The sequence below is a fragment of the Danio rerio genome, chromosome 21 (genome assembly GCF_052040795.2).
Source record: "Danio rerio strain M-AB ecotype USA chromosome 21, GRCz13ab, whole genome shotgun sequence".
Classification (NCBI taxonomy): Eukaryota; Metazoa; Chordata; class Actinopteri; order Cypriniformes; family Danionidae; genus Danio; species Danio rerio.
Genome location: NC_141041.1, coordinates 20,325,063 through 20,337,500, shown reverse-complemented (window position 1 = coordinate 20,337,500; position 12,438 = coordinate 20,325,063). Strand labels below are relative to the sequence as shown.

General features: G+C 33.6%; 1 long non-coding RNA gene across 3 annotated transcripts in view; it reads right to left on the bottom strand.

Annotated features, from left to right (window-relative positions):
- Positions 1-11,419, bottom strand: part of LOC141379847 (uncharacterized) — a 59,124-nt gene extending 47,705 nt beyond the window's left edge. For all 3 annotated transcript variants that reach the window (XR_015520248.1, XR_015520247.1, XR_015520249.1), the window contains exon 1: positions 11,151-11,419. This is a non-coding gene — a long non-coding RNA (uncharacterized LOC141379847). The remainder of the gene's footprint in view (positions 1-11,150) is intronic.
- Positions 11,420-12,438: the final 1,019 nt, after the last annotated feature.

The following is a 12,438-nucleotide window of genomic DNA, read 5'->3' as shown; positions in this document are numbered from 1 at the left end:
ACATTTTACTGCACAAATAAAAGTTATAAACTCACCATAAGAAAAAAGACAAACTAGTGATACAGGTTACAAAAAACAACTCAGCATTGTGAGAAAGTCTACAAACCTACAAATCCAGCATAGAACTAAAAAAAGTTTCAGAATTCTAGCTTCTTCTCTTACAGTTCCAAATGTTTGGCAATTCTGACTTCTTTTTCTGAATTGGGCAATTTAGAAAAAGGCAAATCGTTACCTTAGAATTATAAGGTTCTATCTGACATTAATGTCAAAATTGAGTCATTGACATTCTTATTAAATGACAACTTATTTACATTATGGGATGTGTTTATCATTTGTTTACATTAAGACTTTTTATTTAAAAATCAAATGTTACACACATACTTTTTGCAATGTATGGCAAAAACGTTAAAGCTCAATATTTCTAAATCATTCAGAACGCAGATAGGACCTTATAATTCCAAGGTGACGTCATATGCAAGATATAACTTTGGGAGTGCAAGAGATTTCATTTGAACTTTTTAACAGTTTAACAATTGTCATAATTCTGGCCTTTTTTTTTTAAATTAGAACTGCCAGTTTGTTTTTCAAAATTGCAACCTGTGAACTTGAGGTTTTAGCAGATATAAGCTTTCCTTTCTTGCAATTTTGTTTCAAGTATAAAAAAAAATTAAAAGGACTGTCAGAATGTTGAGAAAAGCGTACACAAACAAAACAACTTGTATGAAATTTTGTGGTATGAACTTGCAGTTCCTAAAAAACAATAAAATTATGGGACAACTTGCATAAAAAAATACTTTATAGTAGTTTCATTCATTCATTTTCTTTTCGGCTTAGTCCCTTTGTTACTCAGGGGTCACCACAGCGAAATGAACCACTAACTTATCCAGCATCTGTTTTATGCAGCGGATACCCTTCCAGCCACAACTCAACACTGAAAGACACCCATACACTCTTGCATTAACACCCACACATACACTACAGCCAACTTAGCTCACTCATTTCAGCTAAATATATTTAGCTGAATTGTAAATATATTAACATGTCTCTGAACTGGGATTTAAACACACACACACAAGCAGAAAAAACTAAACTGTTTTTAGTTTTCGAGATGTGCATTTATATGTGGTTTCCAATTCTCTGTGACAGCAATAGTGATAAATATCTCTATGAAAAATAAAGAGGCATGAACAGGATCATAGCCTGCTGAACTTGAGGTCTCGTCGTTATTGATTATGGAAATATGCCTGACTATGACCTAGGGATTTTATGAGCCTTAAGCATTGATTAAAGACGCACCAAAACATCTTTGGCAGTGAAATCAGGAGTCCATTCAATTAGAGTCCATCCCCCACCGACTTAAAGTCTTCCTCTTTAAAAGCATTTCATTCTTTTATGTATTTACTCCATTGTCCAAATATTAAATTAAACTGATGGCGAATGACCTCTTGTGGAACATTTGACCTCCGACTTTTGACAGAAAGGACCGTCTGGGTCTCTGGTCATGTGGTGAATCGGAGGCGAGAGGTCAAAACAATGCACTTAAGATCTTCTCTGCTCATCGTCCTTCGTCCGTTTGCATGAGCCTGCAGTCTCGGATTTGGCATTCAGATCAATAGATTCACAAAGATTGACTTCATAAGTAGGTCATAAGAAGCATTTTAGATATTAGCGCCGGTCAGCAAGAGGCTGCGTGGAGTTCATGCTCTGGTCTCCCACTTAAGCTCTAACCCAAGCTATAAAACTGTGAAACATGTACATGAATCATCCAAATTCAATAGGCAAAAGGAGAAAAAAAGCTGGATAATAGTCTCCTCCAGCTGATGATAAACAGTTCAACATTTGTTTGTTTGGGGTGCTCTATTTGGTTTATTTTGAATTGACTTTCTTGATGTTTCTTTGATTAAATGATGGAGTTTTAAGTTCATGTGTTCATTTGTTTGCATTTTGTTAGTTGTTATATCATTTTTTTATATGCTTTGTTACTGTTATTTGAGTTTAACAATATTTTAGCAGTTTGTTTGAGATTTGGGTTTAATTTTATCTTTCCTTTGCCCTGTAGATTATTTTTTGGAATTTTTTTAGAACTTTGCTTTGTTAATGTCTTGTTGTTTTTATAACTGGGCTTAAACCGTTTTTATTTTTCCATTTATTCATGTTGTCACTTTATTTTTCTTGCTTGCTTTGTTGATGATATAATAGCTCTGTTTTTTATTTAAATATTTTCTTTTTTTGTTAAAATATTTTGGTTTGTTTCTTTGCTGATGTTTTATTAAACAGATGTGTTTCTGAGTTTAACTCTTGTTTATAGATTTATGTTATTGCTTCATTTTTCTGCTATTTAAATTGTTTCTTTTATTTAAACTCTTGAGTTTGTGTTAACCTATTTTCAGTTGTTTGTTTTGTTTTTAGGTCATATGCTTTGTGGTTGTTTTTGTTTGTTTGTTTTAATTCAACTATGTCATTGCTCTGTTCATATTTTAGCTTGCTTTTATTGTGTATTGTTGCTACTGTCATTTAAAACTTACATAGTTCTGACCCTGGATGCAGTCTTGTTTCATGGATAAATATTTTGTCAACAGCCAAAATACATTATAAGGGTCAAAATTATATATTTTTTTCATGCCAAAAATCATTAGAAAATTTTATTTTATTATCCATTAAGATATTTAGTCAATTTTTCACTGTATATGTGTAAAAGCCTCAATTTTGTTTAGTAGCCTAGTGTGCATTACTAAGCACTATAGACCATTTAAAATGATGATCTATCTATCTATCTATCTATCTATCTAATTTTTTCAAAACTCTGATGGAAACATTTTCAAATTGTATAAGTGTTCTATTTCAACAAACCCAAACATCAATGGAAAGCAAAGGCACGAAAGAAAAAACATTGTGTGTGTGTGTGTGATGTATATATATATATATAGCTATATATATATATATATATAGCTATATATATATATATATATATATATATATATATATATATATATATATATATATATATATATATATATATATTTCCATGCAAAAAGGTTCAGGGTCGGTTTAACCCGATTATAACAAGACATTAACAAATCAAAGTTCTGAAAAACTGCAAAAAAAATTGCCCGATCTACTGGGCAAAGGACAGATAAAATGAAATACAAACCCGCTTTTAGAAAAGTCAAATCAATTTTTAAAAAATGACAATGGTTTTGTGGTCTAGGGCCAATTTCAGTCAATCCCTCTGTTAAATTGTGTCACATGCTTAAGTAAGCAACATCACATACAAGTGTTTTTAATAAAATGACATTAATGTTAAGCTGACGACAGGTTTTTTGCTTTATTTCTTCCACAGCACGTAAACACTCAGCATCACACCCTAATTTACATCAGTCTGAACCACTAGCAAAAATGTTAAATACATGTCGAGACAAATGACAGAAAAATACGGCCGAGCTCATCAATGAAATTCACGCCGCGCGTTCGCTTAAAATTCCATATTTCAGGAAGCGCAGCGCGCGGGGCACAAGAAACCAGAGACGCAGCGTAATATCATTTCCATGTTCACTTTTTCATCATTTTTCATCAGACCCGATATTTAATGCTGTTAGCCGGAACGCACCGGCGGTCACAATGAAAAGCTTGTGAATGGCCGCATGTGTCAGACACACAGCCGCTATTGAGTGAGCTGTCCCGGTAATGGAGTGACGAGTCTGGGCACAGAAAGACACCCCCTGAAACACATTTGGGTAATATGCCAGGGCAGATCCTGTTTATCATGTGATTCATTCACGGACGGCCGCGGTACATTATGTACATAATTCACTGCTTACATTTGTCAAAACATGGGTTTGTATGAGGGCTAATGATCCGCGGTAAATTAATGACACCATAAAGGAGAAAAATCCACTGTTCACGCAGGCATGACAGGATCCACTGGCCCCGCTAAAGCATTAGACTTATAAGCGGGTAATCAGGCCCCGAAAACACCGCATTCGGCCAAACACAACACGGTAAACACGTGGAGAATGTGCAGGATTCACTTTACTGTTTTTGCGGTTCATAAAACTTTTTCTAGCAGATAAACCCCTCGTTTTCTGCTGGTTTCACCCGAGGCTTCCGAATAAATAAATAAATAAATAAATAAATAAAGAATACTTTGCCACCTTACTTTTACTGATTTAGACACTAACATTTAAATAAATTGATTAAAATAGGCTAAAAAAAAATATTGACCGTTATACGGGCCCCTAGCTAGGGGGTTGATGGTTCGAAAGACCCACCCCTCACTGACAAAGGTCCAGAATTTATCCCATACACGAGCTCATTTGTTCTATTTTGACTGCTATGCCAAAATAACAAACTGAAAATAACCATAGAAAAAGGCTTTAAGACCAAGCAGAATCCTCTTTTGATGGTTGCTTCAGCATGACTGAGGAAAGTTAAATGTGCTGGCTAGTTTGTGTTTGCCCAATAAATGACAATAGACTAGTTTTTCATTTAAAACTTGAACAGCATCCTTTTTTTCTAATGATATGATGTAATACATTTTTATTAGAAAATTTGTTTTTGTCTTTTTTTTCCAAATTTTTAGGAAATGTTTTTTGGTACATCAAAAGTGTGGTTGATACTCAAAAAGTATTTAAACCTCATAATTAAAAAGAAAATGAGGCAAATAAATGCAAAAAGGTCCATAGTTTAGGAAAAAATAACCACCTCTTTCACCAGGCTGACTACGGACATGCTATAGCTGTATATCTGCACATATGGAAGGTAGACAGAGAAAACAGTACAAATGTTTAAAGATACCATATATTAAGTGTATACAGCTATCCATTGATTTGTATATATTATATGATGAAATTAAGTAATGCACAGTGTATTACATGATATCAGACATTTAAAGAATAAACGAGGTATTGAGAAGTAAAAACCTGTAAAGGCCATCTGAAATGTCCATCGAAAATAAAAAAATTTGGTCTCCTGTTTATGTTGAGTTATTTCACTTTAAAGACAATGAGAAGGATTTATCTTCTGCCCCCAACGTGAAATTACTAAACCTGCACACAGGAGCCTGATAAAACTGCTCATTTAAGAAGAAATATTCAGACTCATTTAGAGGTTTTTGCATCTAAACATACTAATAAATCAAACAATTCCTATACCTGGCATGAATATTTAAGCCAATGGCATTTATTGGAATTAATTAATAAATATTGGTTTAAGTAAAATGATTTCTTTAAGGTCTGTTATCATGTCTAACACATTTTAAATCAAAATATTGTCATCAAGAGCTTTTTTGATAAATGACAATTGGTCATTTACTTAAAGCTACTTTCTGTTGCTCTAATTTACATTGGTTTTGTTAAAAAAAAAAAAAAACAGCACATTTTTGCTTTTAATGCAAAAAAAAAAAAAGACTATTAATAACAACATTTTTAATTTAAATATGGACACCAGTAGTTTCAAAATCATAAACCCTGAGAAACCAAGATTCTTCAAGTGGATGGTCTCTAATTTTTTTATATAGCTGTATACTCTCTACAATATTCTGGGACGTTGTAACCCAAAATTGGGGTTAAAATTGACAAACCCAATCATTGGGTTAAAAAGTGTCATTTAAATGCAATTGAAAAACTATCCCAACGTTGGTTTATGAAAATGTTGAACATTTAAATCGCTCGATTAAAAAAAAAATAATATATATATATATATATATATATATATATATATATATATATATATATATATATATATATATATATATATATATATATATATATATATATATATATATATAAACATCAACATATACATAATACATACATATACATAAAATCAAGTGACAATCCTAGTTTTTCTCACTTCTGATTAGATCTTTGGATCTGAATGACACTTGGCTTCATCTCGGTGTCTTCCAATGACAGGAACTCTTCTATCAGCTGATTCCTGCTCAACCCATGCTACCCCCCCCCCCCCTCTCAATCACTTTCTCACTCTCCACAATGTCACTATCATAGAATGATCGAGACGTCACACAGCTCCTCCACTACTTTAATTTCATTAAAACATTTAATACATCCAGCATGCACTTTATCACCTTTTTATTGTCTTTTTAATTCATGGCACCGGTCATAACTTCCCTCTTGCAAATCCAGCCACACAATACAGCTCTAAATGCATGTATAATAAGGCTTTGATTCCAGTGGCACAGGGAAATCTATTACTCCGCTGCCATTTTCCTAAGTGTTTGTACCCTGCCATGACCCTGCTACTTTATCTGTTGGTTTTTATTTTCCGAGTGCATGCTGTCCATATGTTACTCTAATAGTTGCTATAATTCTTGGCCAATAGGGCTCATGTTTTATTGGGAGTGAGTTAAAAAAAAAAAGAGATGACAAAAAAAAAAGGACAAGGCAAGAATGCATTTTAATAAAAAGCCTCTTTAGCAATACACTAATGGGCTGACATTGATGTATTTGCATAGAGATGAATTATACAGGCCTGGCTTGACGTGACTTTTAAAATATGATTGAGGAGGTTATTATTGCCGCGCTGTGCGACGTGTTAGCAGGTTATTTTAGCATGGCTATTGCTAATAAAATGCAGGACTCTGGACTGGGCCGATGAGGGCAGTTTATTCATGGCCCGAGCGTCTATTGAAGGTGCTCATTTTGTCATTATTCCCCTCCCCAACCCCACCATTACCATCAGCATCATTAAACAAAATGCCAATGCGCTGCTTTATGGCTTTGGAATAAGCATATTTTATGGATTCATATATAACTCACTATAAGGTTCCATTAGTTAATGATGCTTAATTGATTGACTGATATTAACAAACAATGACCATTTGTTAAAGAATTCACTCATCTTTTTTTAATAAAATTAAAGCTGTTTGGCATTTGTTTATGTTAGCACAAGTACAATAAATACTATTAACACGTTTGGCATTTAATGTAGTGTATTAGTTAATTAATATCAACTAAGATAAACACATGTACATGAAAGTGAATTGTTAGTACAGAAAAGCATCTATAGTTTAAGCTTATACAGACCACTGTTAGCAATGACAAGAAAAAATGGACTTGAGTCCGGGTAGTCAACCAAAACTTAAATTAAAAAAAATATATGTATTTTTAAATTGGTCTAAAATGCATTTTAAAACAGTGTTAATCAAATTTTTAATTTTGTTAATTCATTCATTTATTTTTCTTCTGATGAATAAAGGGACTAAGCCGGATTCGCCACAGCCGAATAACTCACCAACTTATCCAGCATATGTTTTACGCAGCGGAAGCCCTTCCAGCTGAAACCCACTGGGAAACACACTCAACTCATACACACTCATTTACACACATACACTATGGCCAATTTATTCAAACCAATTCACCTATAGTGCATATCTTTGGCCTCCCCACTTGAACACAGGAAACATGCAAACTCCACAAAGAACTCGAACCAGTGACCTTCTTGCTGTGAGGTGACAGTGCTAACCACTGAGCCACTGTGTCACCCCAATTTGTTAACTGAATATTAAAATAAAAATAGTAAATTATTGACTATTTTTTGAAATTATACAGATAAATATTGGATAACAAAACAATATTTTTTATTATTTTTATTATTTGAAAGTGAACTTTCCATTTACCAGTGACTAAGGATTAATTTAAGTTAATTAATTAAAAAATAAAACATAACTAAACATACAACAAATTCTTCAAATAATCTAATTTAAACGTCTTTTATTTAAATTTAAATATTTTTAATATTTTTTAAAAAGTTCAAATAAAACACAAAAATGTAGAGATTAACTGTCGTTTTCTATCCAAAACCCTAAACTGAGCAACAAATCAGCATGCTTTCTGAATACTTTTATAGCAATTTAACAAATTCACAAATGATTTATTTATATTTATCAATTCATTCATTCAGCCTCAGCTAAGTCGCTTTATTCATTAGGGGTCACCACAGTGGAATGAAACAGCAGATGTCCAGCTGTAACCCAGCACTGGGAACACCCATACACTCTCACATTCACACACATAAACTGCGGAAAATTTAGTATCCAATTCACCTATACTGCATGTCTTTGGACTGTGGGGAAAACCGGAGCACCCGGAGGAAACTGAATATTAAAATAATTAAAATAGTAAATGATTGATTACTTTTTTTTTATACAAATGAATAATAGACAATAATATAATATTTTCATTATTTTGATAATTTAAAATAAAATTTGCATTTTATCGAGTTACCAAGGAATAAGTTAATTAATTTAAAACAAATACAACTAAACATACAATAAAAATTCTTAAAATAATCTGATAGCCTAATTTAAATGCCACATATATTTTAAACATAACTATTTTTTCATCTGAAAAAAGAAGTAAAAATCAAACAAAAAATATGTAGATGAGCAATAAATCAACATGATTTCTCAATATTAACATAGCAAATATTAAAACTCACAACTGCTTTATTTATATATAATAATTCATTCATTTTCCTTCAGCTTAGTCTGTTTATAAATCAGGGGTCACCACAGCGGAATGAACCGCCAACTCATCCAGCGTATGTTTTACACAGCGAATGCTCTTCCAGCCATAACCCAGCACCGGGAAACACCCATATACTCTCACATTCACACACATACACTACAAATTAATTTAGCCAATTTAGTTCATCCAATTCACCTATACTGCATGATTTTGAACTTGGGGGAGAGACTGGAGCACCTGGAGGAAGCCTATTTTGTTAAATTAAAATAGTACACAAATAAATACTTTTTAAATTATACATATGAATAATAGATCATAAAGTAATATTTTAATTAGTTTTATAATTTTAAAGCAAACTGCATTTCATCGAGTTACAAAGGATTGATTTAAATCAAAAATAACTAAACATACAATAAAACTTCTTAAAAGAAGCTAATTTTAATAATCTAATTTAATTTTCATATTTTTTAAATCTCGCAATAGTTAAATCAAAGAAAAAACATTATATACATATATTACAACTTGCATTTTCTTTCAATTTTCTACCAAAACACTAAATTCACAACTGATTTATCTTCAATAATATTTTACAATATATTTCCCAGAGATGGGTTGCGGCTGGAAGGGCATCCGCTGCATAAAAACTTGCTGGATAAGTTGGCAGTTCATTCCGCTGTGGCAACCCCGGATTAATAAAGGGAATAAGCCGACAAGAAAATGATTGAATGAATATTTTACAATAGTTTAACTGTTTATAAAGCATTTCCCAGAGATGGGTTGCAGCTGGAAGGGCCTCCTCTGTGTAAAAACATGCTGGATAAATTGGCAGTTTATTCTGCTGTGGTGACCCCAGATTAATAAAGGGACTAAGCCGACAAGAAAATGAATGAATGAATGAATGAATGAATGAATATAAAGCATTCTAAAAAGTTTAAGAGAAAAGTTTTTAAACATGAATCTCAGTTTAACATGTTTAACAGAACCCACCTGTTGTTGTGTTTGTTTGTTCACAGTGTACAAATTCTACTCAGATTAGTTTAAAACTGCTTATCTTGGGTTGTTTACCACAATCTGATTGTGAGACCTGATTTTGTTTGTAAGCCACTCCAACCAAAGGCTTTGACAGATCATAAGAACATAACTAGACAAGATTACATGAGATTATAAACATCGAAGTGTGTTCAAACCACCCAAGATGCCCTCCGAAACCCCAGCTCCTGGAGAACAATACAAATATTTACTCAAGAGACCTCAAACCAACTCTACACAATTACCTGCAGCTCCAGCATTACAGACTTCAGAAGAGCAATGATTAACCAAGCACTTCATTTGCTGATTTACAACTTTGCTCTAGATGCTTAAAAGAACAGGTCATCCAAAAATTAAAATGTACTCACTATTTACTCACCATCTAAAATTAATGAGATTTTTCCCCTTGTGTTAAAGATAAAAGATATTGAAGAATGTTGGAAATCAGGAGCCATTAACTTCCATAGTAGAAAAAAACCCCACTATGGATGTCAATGGCTGCTGGTTTGCACATTCTATGAAATATCTTTTGCGCTCAGAAGAAAGAAACAGATTTACAATTGGAGGGTGAATAAATGACAAAATTTAAATTTGACTGAACTTTCGCTTTAAGAGTGCTCGGATCATTTTTGAGCCAATCGCTAATCACCAATACATTTTAAGTCAATAATTTTCTTTCAGCAGGAATGAATTAAATTGTTCAGAATGCAATTGTACACAATATCATTATAAACTAGGTCTATATCTTCTATTATATAATCCTTAATGACGCTGAAAATCTATATTTTCCAAATGTAAATGAAATTAGAAAATGATCTTTACATTTATTCAAATACAGTTACTTCACAGAACAAATATAACGAATTTCTGATCAAATAAATGCACCTAAGAAACTTTTTACAGAAGATTCACACTCCTACCCTCAGGGCGGAGGTAAAGGAGTGTGAGATGCATGACTGCCAGACTCAAGAACTCTTTTTTTCCCATCGGCTATCATACTTTTAAATGGATAACCAGTGGACATAAACGGTTTCATTTTTTGCAAAGTAGCACACTATATTCTCCATCTTAGTTTGCACTATTAATATGCATACACTCGCACTCAATCTGCTCCGGCCATTATACTGTTGTTTGCACATAACCCAGTTGCACTAGGCACTTTTTTTGCAAATTAAGCAAAAAATGTAACAACTACTATACATCGTTTACGCCTTGTCAGCAAATTAATATCGTCAGTTTGATAGATTAAAAAAACGATTATCGGTCAATTATAATCGATAGTTGATCAATCGGAAAATCAGGTAAAGCAATGAAATCATATCAAAGCTCAATAAGGGTAACCCTTTGATGCATTGTAAATATAGCTGCAAGCTCAGTGCACCATTATAACACCGGGGTTTTTTTATAATAGGGGATCCCAAGGTGCTCTTTATCAGGCCTCTCCAAATGGCTGGGAAAAAGATAAGGCCTGAGGCGCATGTAAGCCAGCATTCATTCTCTACGCCTGCAGCCTCTTGTGACACAGTCTTGTATGTAATCTCTTGTAGAACATGACCACATCAATGGGGCTCTTTATCCAAAACCCACAGTTATCAGCAAATTAGTCACATCGCTACATGCTAAAAGACAACTTACCCAGGGCCACAGATGAAGATGTGTGTGGAGAAAAACCCACTGTCACGGAGCCTGGGAACTGCAGCATACGGGCTGGTGGATTATTTTCTTAATCTTGCGCCTTTTTATGCAGCAGAGGTGTTTGAAGATGTATTTCGAGTAGATTTGAATTCATTTGTTTTGTAGAAACTAAAAGCAGAGCTTTAGAACATTAGAAATTAAACTGAAAAACAAGAACGCTTGCAATAAAGAACTTAACACTGGAATTAAAAGGTCACACCGTATAGGAAGTTGAACTAATGACAGGAAGTACAATTTAATGAAATGTGATTTGAGGACATGCAAGTGCATCCTGGGAAATGAAGTGTTATTCCTCCTTGGTCAATAAATTATTTCATTCATCTATCCGTCACATTTGATTAGTTCAGTTGTGCAGTAATGTAGGCCTGTAGGTTAATAAAATATATTAAATAAAAATAAATATTGATATATGGCATTTGTAATATCTTTTGACCAATTTCTCCTTTCTTTAAACTTCAATATCAATAATAAACTTAGAAATCCATATTAGCCTATACAGCTAGGCTACATCCTTTTTCCAGCTGAATTGGAATTTAGGATTTCAGGCATTCCATTCATTTTCTCAGTGGCACGCACACACACACACACACACACACACACACACACACACACACACACACACACACACACACACACACACACACACAATAAATAAATAAATAAACAAACCACACAGATCAGATAATACACGTCTTCTCATAAGGCCTGTATGAAGCAACTACTATTTCTCAACTAATTAACTCGACTTCCAACAAGTGTGTGATGGGAGAGCAGCACTGACCCGGGATCATGTGGCCAGCTGCAGCCCCAGCGCTGTTTCTGGATCTGTGCGACAACACTACATCAGCAGGCACTCAGCAGATGCTAAGATCTCTCCCCTGAGGAACAGACGCCATGTTCAGCACACCTGGACCACGCTGATGGATCATAATTCTACCCAGATCAGGGGGAACCAACCAGCAAGCCAGCAGAACCAGGTCTTCCCTGTCTGTGTCTGGTCCACCTGCTCAAATGCATGGCAAACGATGTTATATGAATGTTTATGTATGAGTAGGGCCTACTTTAAAATGCATATTAATGTGTGCTTAACATTTTTATTGAAAATAAAATTAAATAAATCAAGAGTATTGTTGGCTGCTTGTTAAAACTGCTCATTAAAAATAAGCTGAAACAACACAGTTCTTGAGATTTCGTTGAGACAGCTTAATTGTTTTGTGTTCGGTCCACT